Source organism: Mastomys coucha, unplaced genomic scaffold, assembly GCF_008632895.1.
Source record: "Mastomys coucha isolate ucsf_1 unplaced genomic scaffold, UCSF_Mcou_1 pScaffold21, whole genome shotgun sequence".
NCBI classification, from domain to species: domain Eukaryota; kingdom Metazoa; phylum Chordata; class Mammalia; order Rodentia; family Muridae; genus Mastomys; species Mastomys coucha.
In genome coordinates this window covers 136,234,347-136,247,927 of record NW_022196904.1, presented here as the reverse complement: position 1 = coordinate 136,247,927, position 13,581 = coordinate 136,234,347, and the positions used below count along the sequence as shown (strand labels likewise).

The 13,581-nt window shown below is 45.2% G+C and overlaps 1 long non-coding RNA gene across 1 annotated transcript; it reads right to left on the bottom strand.

Moving 5' to 3' along the window:
• Positions 1 to 1,124: 1,124 nt before the first annotated feature.
• Positions 1,125 to 10,693, bottom strand: LOC116103351. Its single transcript, XR_004123461.1, has 3 exons — positions 10,642 to 10,693; positions 3,873 to 4,011; positions 1,125 to 1,343 (listed from the first exon to the last, which is right to left on the bottom strand). It is a non-coding gene; the product is annotated as an uncharacterized LOC116103351 (long non-coding RNA).
• Between the last annotated feature and the right edge of the window lie 2,888 nt (positions 10,694 to 13,581).

The window sequence follows — 13,581 nt, the reverse complement described above, 5'->3', positions numbered from 1 at the left end:
GAGAGATGACTCAGTGGTTAAGAGCACTGACTGCTCTTCTGAAGGTCCTGAGTTCAAATCCCAGCAATCACATGGTGGCTCACAACCATCTGTAATGGGATCTGACGCCCTCTTCTGGTGTGTCTGAAGATAGCTACAGTGTACTTACATATAATAAGTAAATGTTTAAAAAAAAAAGTTACCTTGGTCATGGTGCCTGTTCACAGCAGTAAAACCCTAACTAAGACACATGTGGAGGAGGATTGACATGTAGTATCTTCCTCAATTGTGTTCTACTTTAAATATTGAAGCAGGGAATCTCATTGGAACCCAGGGCTAGCTTATTTGGCTAAGCCAGTTTGTTCCACAAAACTCCTATCTCCATCTTATGAGTGGTGGTCACCATGCCTACCCAACTTACATATGGATGCTGGGGATCCAAACCTAGGTCTTCAAGCTTATGTGGCAAGCACTTTAGCCATTGCCATCTCTCCAGATCCTATTACTCTTTTTCATGTGTATGAGCACTTTGTGTGCATTTATGTCTGCACACCAGAAGAGGCATTGGATCCCATTACAGATGGTTGTGGCAACCATATGGTTGCTGGGAATTGAACTCAGAACCTCTGGAAGAGCAGCCAGTGTTCTTAACTGATGAGCCATCTCTCCAGCCCCTAAAATATATTCCTATTTATTCCCCCTGGATATTTTGGCATAGGGATGGTGTCTCAGTGCGATGGTGGTATATGCATTTAATCCCAGCACTCAGAAGACAGAGGCAGACAGATCTTTGAGTTGGAGGCCAGCTTGGTCTACAGAGTGAGTTCCAGGACAGCCAGGGCTACACAAAGAAACCCTGTCTCAAAAACCCAAAAACAGAGAGAGACAAGGCATCTCTGCATAGATCTAGCTCTCCTGGAGCTCACTCTGTAGACCAGGCTGGACTTGAATTTGCAGTGGTACACCTGCCTCTGCTTCCTGAGTGCTGGGATTAAAAGCATTGCTACAATGCCGGCTCCCTTAGGGTTTTTTTCTTTTCTTTTCTTTTCTTTTCTCTTCTTTTCTTTTTTTAATCAGTTATACAGAACACAATGAGCTTCATCAGGACATTTCATCCACAAAGACCATTGTACCTTGGACTCCTCACCTTCAGCCAAGTCATTCATTCATTTATTCATTTAATTTTTTAAAAAGACTTACTGTTTTTATTTTATGTGCCAGAGTGTTCTGGCTACATTACATGTATGTCAGTGCACCATGTACATACCTGATGCCCTTAGCAGTCAGAAGAGGGTGTTAGGTCCCCTGGAAACTGGATTTACAGACAGTTTTGAACTGCCATATTGGTATTGACCCCTGCTCCTCTGAAATAACAATATATGTTCTTAATCACTGAGCCATTTCCACTCCCTCCCCTTTGTTTTTTTGAGACAGGGTCTTATGTAGTCCAGGCTAGTCTCTGACTGCTTCCCTATAAAACCAGGATGACTTTAAACTCCAGACCATCCTATCTCCACCTCCAAATGCTAAGATTAACTTCTTTTTTTTTTTCTGTCTCACACAGTTTATTTAACAATAGGTAATAAGATTAACTTCTTTATGTCCAATTAAATGGCACAGAACCTGAGATGCACAAGTTCAGGACGATGTGGCTATGAGCCCGAGGCTATGTGGAGCGCTGGAGAAACTCCCAGCAAAAATCCAATCTTGGCCAATGACTGCTGACTAGGAAACAGCTCGTGGGTCTTAGATCCTGTATTCATACTCATCTATTCTGTCCCCAGCAGCATTCCCTGAAGCACATCAGACTTGTCTGTTCTTGACAAAGCAGCTTTTATGATTGTGTGAGCTGCCAAACTAAACACTTCGTCCCTTTTGCTTTGAGCCGGGCAGTGGTTTACAGTTGGCCTTGACTTGGAGCCTCCTGGCTCTGTTCCCAGTTCCCAGATCCTGCCTCTCTCCTGCTTCAAGGCTGCTGGCAGTGCCAGGCCTTGGACCCTGACCCTTCTGGCTGCTGGCAGTGGCAAGCCTTAGACCCTGAACCTTCTGGCTGCTCTGCTGGTTGATTCCCATCTCTCCTAGGGTCTACGGAGCCAGTCATGTAAAGCTTGGAGCACAAGATCTCTTTCCCCACTTTCTGGACATTTGCATACACTCTTGTTTATGGCTACCCTTGCAAGTGAGCTACTAAATATAGCTGAAAAACACATGTAATTTACATTAAATTAATGATTAATTTCCAATTAATCATTCCCCAAGAGCCACATGGTTTCCATTCAGGACCCTAGTAGGATATTAAAATTCATGGATGCTCAAGCGTGTATATAAAATGGTAAGGTATTTATTTGCATTGAACCCATATATACTGTTTAATATTTATTTGAGACAGGATCTTCCTATTTAGCTAGCCAGGAACTTGCTATGTAAGCCAGGTTGGGCTCAAACTCACAGATGCCCATTTGCTTCTACTCCCAAGTACAGGGAGGAAAGGTGTGCGTCAGCGCGCTCAGTCTGGCTCAGGATTTTGAGTTGACTTTTTTGCGCAACATGTTCTTAGAAACTTTTCATTTTGGCCAACATTTCTGGACCTACCCCCACATTGAGTTATATGACCCCATCATAATGTTCGACTGACAGTTTAAGAAGCTTTTCTTTAATTCATTATCACACCCAATAAAATAGATGCTTTTGTATATAAATGTTAGCATGTATTGTTACATAGTTACATACTTTTTTCCTGAGAATTTTTTTTTTCACATTCGGTTTTGGAGAATTTCCCACTTTTTTTTTTTTTTTTTTTTTTTTTTTTTTTTTTTTTTTTTTTTTTTTTTTTTTTTTTTTTTGTCTTTTCAAGACAGAGTTTCTCTGTGTAGCCCTGGCTGTCCTGGAACTTACTCTGTAGACCAGTCTGGCCTTGAACTCAGAAATCCACCTGCCTTTGCCTCCCAAGTGCTGGGATTAAAGGCATGTGCCACCACTGCCTGGCTAGAATTTCACAATTAAGTACTGCATTTCCATCCTTTCCACCACCCCTGCTTGAATGTTATCAATGTGTGGTTGGCTGAATCTGTGTGGTGCAGTTAATATTCTTTGGGGGTTTCTACCCCACCTCTGATCATTTAGTTCCCAAATAAAGGACATAAAACCTTTACATTTATAATAAGCCTTAAAGCACTAGAGCTGGGCAGACATCAACCCTCTGTGCTATTTTGTCTACTTTTCTGTCAATAATCTTGAGATATTCACTTGCCATGTTCTGACCAAGCCCAGTCAGTCAGCAGGTTCTCCAGCACAGGAGTGAGGATTGAAAAGAAAGAGACAATTAGGCAAAGCTGCAGCATGATCCCCGTCAACTCTGAGACTGAAGGCAGGTTTAATTTTTTCCAATCCGCTTTTATACCATTTTAATTATATGCAAGTATTAAGGGCGAGCAGTGCAATAAGGAACCAGCAAGGCAGTAAGCAAAGTCCCGTGATTATTCCCTTGACAGTTGTTTGCAAGGGCTTGTCAGAATGACCAAAATACCAGAGCCCACTTCTTTGTCCTAGCCCAAAATATGATTCTTGCCTGAAGCCTACTTCTTTTGTTACACCCTAGGATTAAAATTCCTGCCTGAGCCTACTTCCCCATTATAGCCTAAAGTTAGATTCTTGCCTGAACTTACTTCCTTGTCATGGCCTAAGGTCGGATTCCTGCCTGAAGCCCATTTCCCTGTCCTTGGCCAATGTCAGATTCCTGCCAAGCAGTCCCCCAAAGGTTCTCCACAATGTTCCACCTGGGCAGCTTTGACTCCAACAGGCCAGCTCTCTTAGTTAGGTTTTTACTGCTGTGAACAGACACCATGACCACGGCAAGTCTTATAAAGAACAACATATATTTGGGGCTAACTTACAGGTTCAGAGGTTGGAACAGGGCATCATCCAGGCAATCATGGCACAGGCAGAGCTGAGAGTTCAACATCTTCATCCAAAGGCTGCTAGTAGAAGACTGACTTCTGACTTCAAGGCAGCAAGACTGAAGGTCTTAAACCCCTGCAAACAGTGACACACCTACTCCAGCATGGTCACACCTACTCCAATAAGGCCACACCTCCTAATAATGCCACTCCCTCTTCCAAGCACATACAAACCATCACATTCCACTCCCTGGACTTCATAGGCTTGTTCAAACATACAAGTCTATGAGGAACAAATCTAAACAAAGAATAATGCAAAATACATTTAGTCCAACTCCCAAAGTCCCCATAGTCTAAAACAGTCTCAACAAAGTTAAAAGCCTTTTTTCTAAGAACCATCCAATCACTTAACTGTAATCCCCAAGGCAACACAGGAAACCAGATGGACAAACTTCAAATATCTCCATGTCTGATGTCAAAGCCATATTCAGATCTCTAACTCCTTTTTCATCTTTGTTGACTGCAACAAACTTTTTTTTCCTGGGCTGGATCCACACTCCCTGTTAGCAACCTTCCTCAGCAGATAGCCCACAGCTCTGGCATCTCGAATATCTTGGGGTCTCCAAGGCAACTTCAATGTTACAACTTCATGTTTCAATGTCTGGGATCCATACTTGATCCTCTGGGTTCCTCCAAAGGGCTGGCCTCACTTCTCTAGCTCTGCTCTCTGTAGCACTCTAAGCTCAGGTTGATCCACTCCACTGCTGCTGCTGTTCTTGGTGGTCATCTCATGGTACTGGCATCTCCAATACACTGGGGTCTTTGGCTGCAACTAGGCTTCACCAATAGCCTCTCATAGGCTCTCTTCATGGTGGCAAGACTCAACTCCTTTGCATGACCTCTTCAGTCTTGGTCCATCAACTGCAACTGAGGATGCACCTTCACCAATGGCCTTCCATAGCCTCTCACAGTGCCAAGCCTCAGCTGCTCTTTATGACCCCATTATACCTTCAAAACCAGTACTACCTGGGTGAATTCTATATTTTACCAAGTCCAGCTGCAGCATGAGGTACAGCCTTGGCTATCTCTGGAACACAGGTTCTTTGTGTTCTGAGAAAACACTTCCCAGAAGATATCACCTCAGTGATGCTGATCTCTTCTTAATCATAGCTACTTTCTTAGCTCCAGCTAACCAGTATCAGTTGCCCCAGTAGTCCCTTTTATTCTGGACTCTAAAGCCATAGGCATGTGGCCAAAGCCGCTGAGTTTCTGCTGCTTGCTGGGGCTGGAACATGGCCTCCTGTTCCCTTGTTCTATTACATTATTGCCAACTTTCTGCTTTCCAACTCCTTCACTGCCTAAGCTTGGCTGTCCTGGAACTTGCTCTGTAGACTAACTTTGAACTCAGAGATCTCCATGCCTGCCTCCTAAGCACTGGGTTTAAAGGTGTGGTCCATCTAGGTTGGATTTAAGTTTTCCTTTACCTAGAATTTGCTCTGTTCTAGGCTGGCCTTGAACTCAAGAGATTTGCTTGTCTTTGCCTCCTGGGATTAAAGCCTTGTACTACCATTCCTGGACCTAAATTTAGCTGGGTGAGATCTTGCCCTAAGGTCACTCCTGCTTTAATTCAATTTAAAATCTTTGAACACAAGGCTCAGCTCTACTTTACTTCCTGGTTCCCCTTTGTTAGCATCAGGGCATCCAAAGCCTGTATCATCACATGGGCGGGTCCCACAGACCTGTTGCCAGGGCAACAGCTACCATATTCCCAGAATCCATTGGGCTCACTTCCCACCTTTACCTGTGGCCACTATATCAGAACCCCCCCCCCCCCCCCACACACACACACACAAACGGAACATTCCTCCATCCCTCTCCCTCTCCCTCCTCTCTTCCTGCTACTGCCCCCTCTCTCCCTCTCAATTAAACCTCTTACACGTGGAACTGTTTGGGCCTAGTGTGTGGTATATTCTAATGTGACCCGCCATTCTAACACATCATTTGGTGCCGAAACCTGGGAATTGGAGGTTCCATCAGCTGCTGCACCGCCTTGCAGCGGGAATGGGCAGAGATCACAACCACGTGGATCGGTCATAGCACCAGCACCCGTGGCTGCCGTGAGTACGCGAGTTTGTGGCCCCCTCAGCTGGTGGCTACGAGAGAGAATCGCAGGCTTTCACCTGCTATGGAAGCTTCTGCTGCTAAAGCCGCCACCACCACCACCAAATTGCAGCCGAGCCGGAGCCACAACCAAACACTGTGGGACATACAAACTTCTACCACGTGAGCTGTGCCCTGCCTGGTCTATCAGGTGGGGCTAGCCTCTGCTCAGGCCTACACCTACCCATTCCGTTTCATGTTTTCTATTTACCAGTCCGCTATAATTCTCGCACAAACACCAGCATATTAATTGGTAGGATCAGTCAAGGGGAGAACCTCCAGCTTCCCAGATACGGCCAGGCCAGCCTTCTCTGGGAACTACAGGGTTTACAGTCACGCCTCCCAGCTGACATATGTCTTAGGACTTCTGCCGTTGGTTGCCCCTCCCTCAAAAGCAACTCTCGTTCTCCCCAGTTATTCCAGACCCTTGCAGCTGAAAAATCCTTGGATCCAGGGTGGGTTGCTTTCTACAGCAGGCCCAGGGTCTGCTGGGTAGCCACTAGGGGTTTCTCATGATGACTTGAACCACTAGCTTTGGCTGAAACTTCTTGGTTTTTGGACTGTTCTCAGGACGCTGGTACGAATAGTCCAACTACCCGCCAATGGGTGTCAAATGTCTTTGATCGTACCTCCAGGCACCCCACTGGGATGTCTCCTGGAAAATCTCAAATCTTTGAAGCTAACGCCTGACTTGAAGGCATCAAATTTAATATATCTCTGCAATAAGATCTGGATTATATATCAACTAGATGGGAGTTCAAAATGGCCACCCTAGATCTATGGCACCCTAGATCCAACTATTTTAAGGGATCTTAATACATACTGCCAGTGAACTGGTAAATAGAAGGAGGTTCCTTATGTCCAAGCATTTCTCTCTCTCCATTCCAATCCCTCCTTGTGCTCTTCTTGTTCCCCAACCTAACTTCTCTTAGCCATGGAATCTACACAACCTCCTCTAGATGACACTACAATGCTAGATCCAGCTAATGAGCCACCCCCTTTTCACCGCAGACCTGTCTCCACACTGCCAAAAACTCAAACTGCTGCCTCAGTTTCTCTTCCTCACCAGGATGCCACAAAGCCTGCTATCTCTACCTCTCCAGACCCCTCCCCTTCTTCGGTGCCAGCTGTGTGCCGCTCCAAATGTCCCACATTCACAGCTACCTTAATTCCTCCTGTCACCCACTCTAAGGCTACAGCCAAACCTCCAAGTCCTTCCTCCCCAGAGACACCTGACCCAGCAACCATCCTACCTCTAAGGGAAGTTGCTCTTGTCAAAGTATGTGTTCTGTTCTCGCTTAGTGAACTTTCCCAAATAGAAAACAGGCTGGGGTCCTATACTTCTAACTCTTCCAAGTTTATTAAAGAGTTCCAGTATATCACTTAATCTTACAGCTTGATTTTCCATAATGTTCATATGATTCTTACTAATAACTTACTTCCTGAGGAACACAGACAAGTCTGGGAAGAGGCAAGAATGCATGCAGATGGAATTCACCAAACAGACAACACATACCCAATTGGCTCTGACAGTGCCAGACCAGGATCCCTGGTGAAATTACCATTCTGCAGGTGGTATTTTAGCCAGGGACAGGTTCATTACATGCCTTCTGGTCAGTCTTAGAAAAGCAGCCATAAAACCAGTAAATTTTGAAAAACTCCAAGAGGTTGTCCAGGACAAGCAGGAGAATCCATCTCAATTTTTAGAACACCTTACAAAGGCTTTATTACAGCATACCAATCTGGGCCCTGAAAACCCAGAAGGTAAGCAACTTCTGATGACCTGCTTCTTTTCCCAGAGCTACCCCGACATAAGAGCTAAACTTAAAAAATCTGGAGAGGGGACCCCTAGCTCCACAGGCAGAAGTCTTAGTGCTGGCCTTCAAAGTGTACCATGGGAGAGATGATAAAGTCCGCAAACAAAAATACCATATGCTGGCAAAGGCTGTCCGACCAGCCCCAGCCACTACCCTGGACTCATGGTCTTCTAAAACTCAGAGACCACCAGGTACCTGCTACAAATGTGGTAAACAAGGTCATTGAGCAAAAGCCTGCCCTAACTTCTGTAAGCCAAGAGGGCCATGCCCTAGGTGCCATCAAGAGGGACATTGGGCTGTTGATTGCCCTCATGTTATGCAGAACAGGGGGACATCACTCCCAGATAACCCTCCAACTGATCTCCTAGGCTTGGCTATGGCCGAATGAGGAGGCCGAGTTCCCCTGACTCAACCACTTCCATCACTAGCAGGGAGCCCCGGGTAGATATCGTGGTATGTGGGCAGCCCATCTCCTTCCTCTTGGACACTGGAGCCACTTACTCGGTCCTGATGGAGTTTTAGGGACCCACTTCACGTTTTCCTATTGTCAGGGTAAGAGGACAGCCTTACTTCCCTCTCCAGATCCCACCACTTAGTTGCATTTTTAGGGGTGTACCTCTCACCCATTCCTTTTTGGTAGTGCCAACATGTCCTGTCCCCTTATTGGGAAGGGATCTTCTAGCTAGGCTGGGAGCCTCTATTTCCTTTGCTCCCCACATTTGCCTAAACCCAGGCTCGCCAGCAGTTCCTCTGCTCCTTCTCCTAGCCAGGCAACCTACTAACACTAACATGCTGTATCTTTTACCAGCTTCTCAGGTAGATCCCCGAGTCTGGGACATCCAGAACCTCTCTGTTCATTCTCCCATTGTCATCCAATTTCTGGACTCTACCAGGTACATAACCCAAGCTCAATACTCTCTTTCTCTACAGCCTACTTCTGAGGACTTAAGCTTCTTAAAATCTATCACTGCTTCTTGCAAAATCTGTCAGAAGTCTGACCCCAACTCAAGGTATCGTACCACCCCTTTTCCTACCCATCAGGCTAGAGGTTCCCTTCCTAGAACTGACTGGAAACTTGACTTTACCCACATGCCCACTGTCAGGCATGCCAAGTACCTCCTGGTCTTGGTGGACACCTTCTCGGGGTGGGTAGAGGCATTTCCAACAACTAACAAAAGGGCTCAGACAGTCTCTGATCTCCTCCTCCGAGAGATCATCCCCCGGTTTGGTGTCCCAGCCTCTCTCCAATCAGACAATGGTCCTGAGTTTACTTCCCAAGTCTCTCAAATCCTAAGGCCCTAGACATCCCCTGGCATTTTCACATTCCTTACCACCCTCAGTCTTCTGGTAAGGTAGAGCTAATTGCTCTTTAAAAAACCACTCTTGTTAAATTGTCACAGGAACTTCACCTTGATTGTGGGTAAAACTCCTTCCTCTGGCTCTTTTCAGGTTACAAGCTCTCCCAAAGTGACCTCTCCTCATCTCTCCCTTTGAACTCACGTATGGACGTCTAGCCCTAACTCCTGGTCTTTCACCTAAATGCTCTCCCCTCCCAGACCATCTACTTACCCCATTACTTTGTGTGGGGGTACAACCAGAGAGTCCACAACTTTGCCACCTCCGTTCTCTCCTATGGAACTTTGCTGACCACCATCTACCTTGACCATACACTGTCTCCTGTCCACTACCTATCAACATTGGAGACCAAGTCCTTCTATCCCCTCCAGGTCATCGGCCCTCACCTCTCTCTCTCAAGTGGCAGGGCCCTTTTAAAGTAATTCTTGTGACCCCTACAGCTGCTAAACTCGAAGGACTCTCTCATTGGGTCCATCTGTCTCACCTCAAACCTTTCATTCTTCCACCTAAAAATGACGTCTCTTCATACACATCAATCTTAACAGGACTGTGCTCTGTTAAGCTGTAGAGGACAAGGAGACCACCCACCTTGTCCCCAATCCCAGAAAATGAGACTCCACTCCGGCAGCTGAGCTCGACCTCACTGGAATAGACATGGGTTTCTCATCTTCCCCCTGCGGTTCATTTCTATCCATGGTAGCCCTTATGTCTGGAGATTCGAGGTTCAAGAAACCCCCACAGATAACAGTCTTTCCAAATAGGGTCAGGAAACTGCTCCATAGCCGGATGCCAGGAACCAACCCAATTGCTATCATCCCGGTATCTGTAATCCCATCTAAATAGTATGATCTCTATACTTGCTTTCTCTTCAACAAAACAAAAGATTATTGTAGAAAATGACCAGATGAATATGGGGGCTGCCCATATTGGTCTTGTCAAATACATATGCTAGGATCACTGATCAATCATTTCTTCTATCAACATCGCAAGACACTCTTTTTCTACATACAAGACCCATGGGATTCCAGGTGGGAGACGGGAGTTGTTGGTAAGCTCTATCGTAAAAATCAGCCCGGGTCCCCAGTAAGTACCATCCATATCCAGAGAAAATATGTCTCAATTGCCCAACCCCTGGATATTGAAAAAGCAGGGGAGATAATCAAACACTCCTCTGAGGTTCTTACCTCTTTGACATCACCCCTCATAAATGGCACTAACTTGTCATTTTGCCTTTTACTTCAGACCTTGACCTCAGCATACCAACTCCTTAATGTCATCAGACCTGGACACTTTAAGGATTTCTGGTTATGTGTATCCCCTGGAACTAACTCACAATTTTCACTTACATTGTCTCTGGTGATACTGCCAAGTAATGTTACCTCACCCTTTGTCAGCTGCCCTGGCTCCAGTGTCGCCATGACTCCATATCTTACCTCTGTCCCTCTCTTTGGCATGGCAACCTGTTTTAAGGCCTCTGGGACTCATTCAGTGGGAATGCTGAGCTCCCTGGACTGCAATAGAACCATAACCCTTGATGTATCATCTCTGTCACAATGCCCTACAATCCAAAACACGTCAATTCTTTGTGGCACTAGGGCATATCATCATCTACCTGCTAGCTGGTCAGGAGTTTGCACATTAGTACTTCTTTTCCTTGAACAGGGAGTAATCCAGGGAAATGAGTCCCTGCCAATCCCAGTTGTAGATATGATAGCTACCCAGCATAAGAGGGCAGTCCAAGTTGTGCCATTCTTGGTTGCTATGGGAATAGCCATAGGTGTTGGTACTGGAGTTGCAGGGATAACTTCCATGACCCAATATAATACATTCACTTTCCAGTTTCAAAGCGATTTTCAAAAAATGTCTGAACTGCTTACTATCCAAAAACAGATCTATTCTTTGGCAGCCGTAGTGCTTCAGAACAGACAGTGACTAGATCTCCTGACAGCTAAAGAAGGTGGTCTTTTCCTATTCCTCCAAGAAGAATGCTGCTTCTACATCAACCAATCCGGGATAGTAAGAAATAAAATCCAGGAGCTACAGTCAGACATAAAAAATTTCAGGGACCGAAAGAAAGAAAGAAAGAAAAAAATTTCAGGGACTGTGAGACCTCCAGTTCTGGAATCTTTGAAAACCCCATATGGAAGTGGATACTCCTGTTTGTAACTCCTTTCCTAGTCATCTTCCTGGTGTTATTATTTGCTCCCTGCCTCATTAATCTTGTTTCTACAGTTCTTCAACAACAAATACAAAAAATTTCTAACCAAACTATTAATCAGCTCCTGTTACAGGATTACTAGCCGCTGCCCGTGGATGAGCCACTGTCCACAGAAGAACCTGATGCGAATGTTTACCAAGTGGATCCCGATGATGGAAGCCAGCTATCCCCCATTGACGATGCCCCTAGATAGCAGGAAGTAGCTTAAGAGGCATCGCATGATGCCCTCTCTTTCCCTTCTCACCATCAGCTTCCCCTTCCCTTTTTCTTTCCTCCTCTTTATAATATCAAAAAGGTAGGTATGTTAGCATCAGGGCCTCCAAAGCCTGTGATGTTGCATGGGCAGGTCTCACAGACCTGTTGCCAGGGCAACAGCCACCATATTCCCAGAATCCACTGGGCTCACTTTCCACCTTTACCTTCGGCCACTATATATGTATGTATGTATATATATATGGAACATTCTTCCATCTTTCTCTCTCTCTCTCTCCCTCCTCTCTTCCTGCTACTGCCCCCTCTCTCCCTCTCAATTAAACCTCTTACACGTGGAACTGTTTGGGGATAGTGTGTGGTATATTCTAACACAACCCACCTTTCTAACATATCACCCTTTAATACTCAAATCATATATTTTATATTTTTCCTTTCTCATCTTGCTATGCTTGTTAAAATGTTCTTCATGAGACTTAACCAGAGAACAAAGACTATGATGGACAGTTTTGAGACTTCCTTTGTCAAGGCAATTAATCTGAGTCCCTTCCCCTTAGCCTCAGGCAGACTCTTCAGACAAGGGCAAAAAGTAGCCAGAATCTTTTTTTTAAAGATTTATATGTACATGAATACACTGTTGCTGTCCTCAGACACACCAGAAGAGGGCATCAGATCCTATTATATATGGTTGTGAGCCACCATGTGGTTGCTGGGAATTGAACTCAGGACCTTTGGAGGAGCAGTCAGTGCTCTTAACCGCTGAGCCATCTCTCCAGCCCAGTAGCCAGGTTCTTTATCAGAATACCACAAAAGCAGTCTCGAGGCCACATCCTGAAATTCTCCACTGAAGCCTCTTGGGCCAGTTCTGCACAATTCAAATCACTCTCAGTAACAAAGTCTTCCATATTCCTACTAGGATAGCCCATTAAGCTATCTACTGCTTTCCAAATCCAAAGTTCCCAAATCCACATTCTTCCCAACGAAAGCATGGTCAGGGCTATCACAGCAATACCCCACTCCTGGTACCAACTTCTGTCTTAGTTACAGTTTAATTGCTGTGAACAGACACCATGACCAAGGCAAGTCTTATAAAGGACAACATATATTTGGGGCTAGCTTACAAGTTCAGAGATTCAGTCCATTATCATCAAGGTGGGGAGCAGGGCAGCATCTAGACAGGCATGGTGCAGAATGAGCTGAGAGTTCCACTGTATTTTCATCTGAAGGCTGCTAGCAGAAGACTGGCTTCCAGGCAGCTAGGAAAAGGGTCTTTAAGCTCATGCCCATCGTGACACAGTTCCTCCAACAAGACCACACCTCCTAATGGTGCCACTCCCAGGGCCAGGAAAACACAAACCATCACACCATAGTGCCTTCTTCCTTCTTCCTCCTGTTTTCTCATGGTATCTGCCTCAGACTCCCAAGCTCTGGAACCAAAGCTCTGCCTACTCTCCTGTAGACATCTTTATTCAACCAACAGTTTTAAATTAAGGAGCAAGGTTTGCACAACAAAACCTGGCATATGTGAGAATTTGCTCCTCTTGAGGCAACTAGACCTTGGGATATAGAATTTAGCATTACAATACATAATAACAGACCAAACCTCAACACTCTGTAAAACTCAGTTTATCTCATTTAGAAACAAAACATTTTCACTAAATACATTGAATTTAATTGTATTCACCATTTTGGAAAGTACTACCAGTGCTAAGATGGCAATAAAAACTACGCAACTGGCATTTTCTTTCTTTTTTTTGCTTTTGTTTTTTAAAAGATTTTGTATGAGTATTTTGCCTGCATACATTTATATGTGTACCACATACAGTCTTGGGGCCACAGACCGCCGGAACTGGAGTTACAGAACTGTGAGCTGCCATGTTGGTGCTGGAAACTGAATGCAGGTTCTCTACAGGAGCAGCCTTTACTCCTAACCACTCAGGAATTT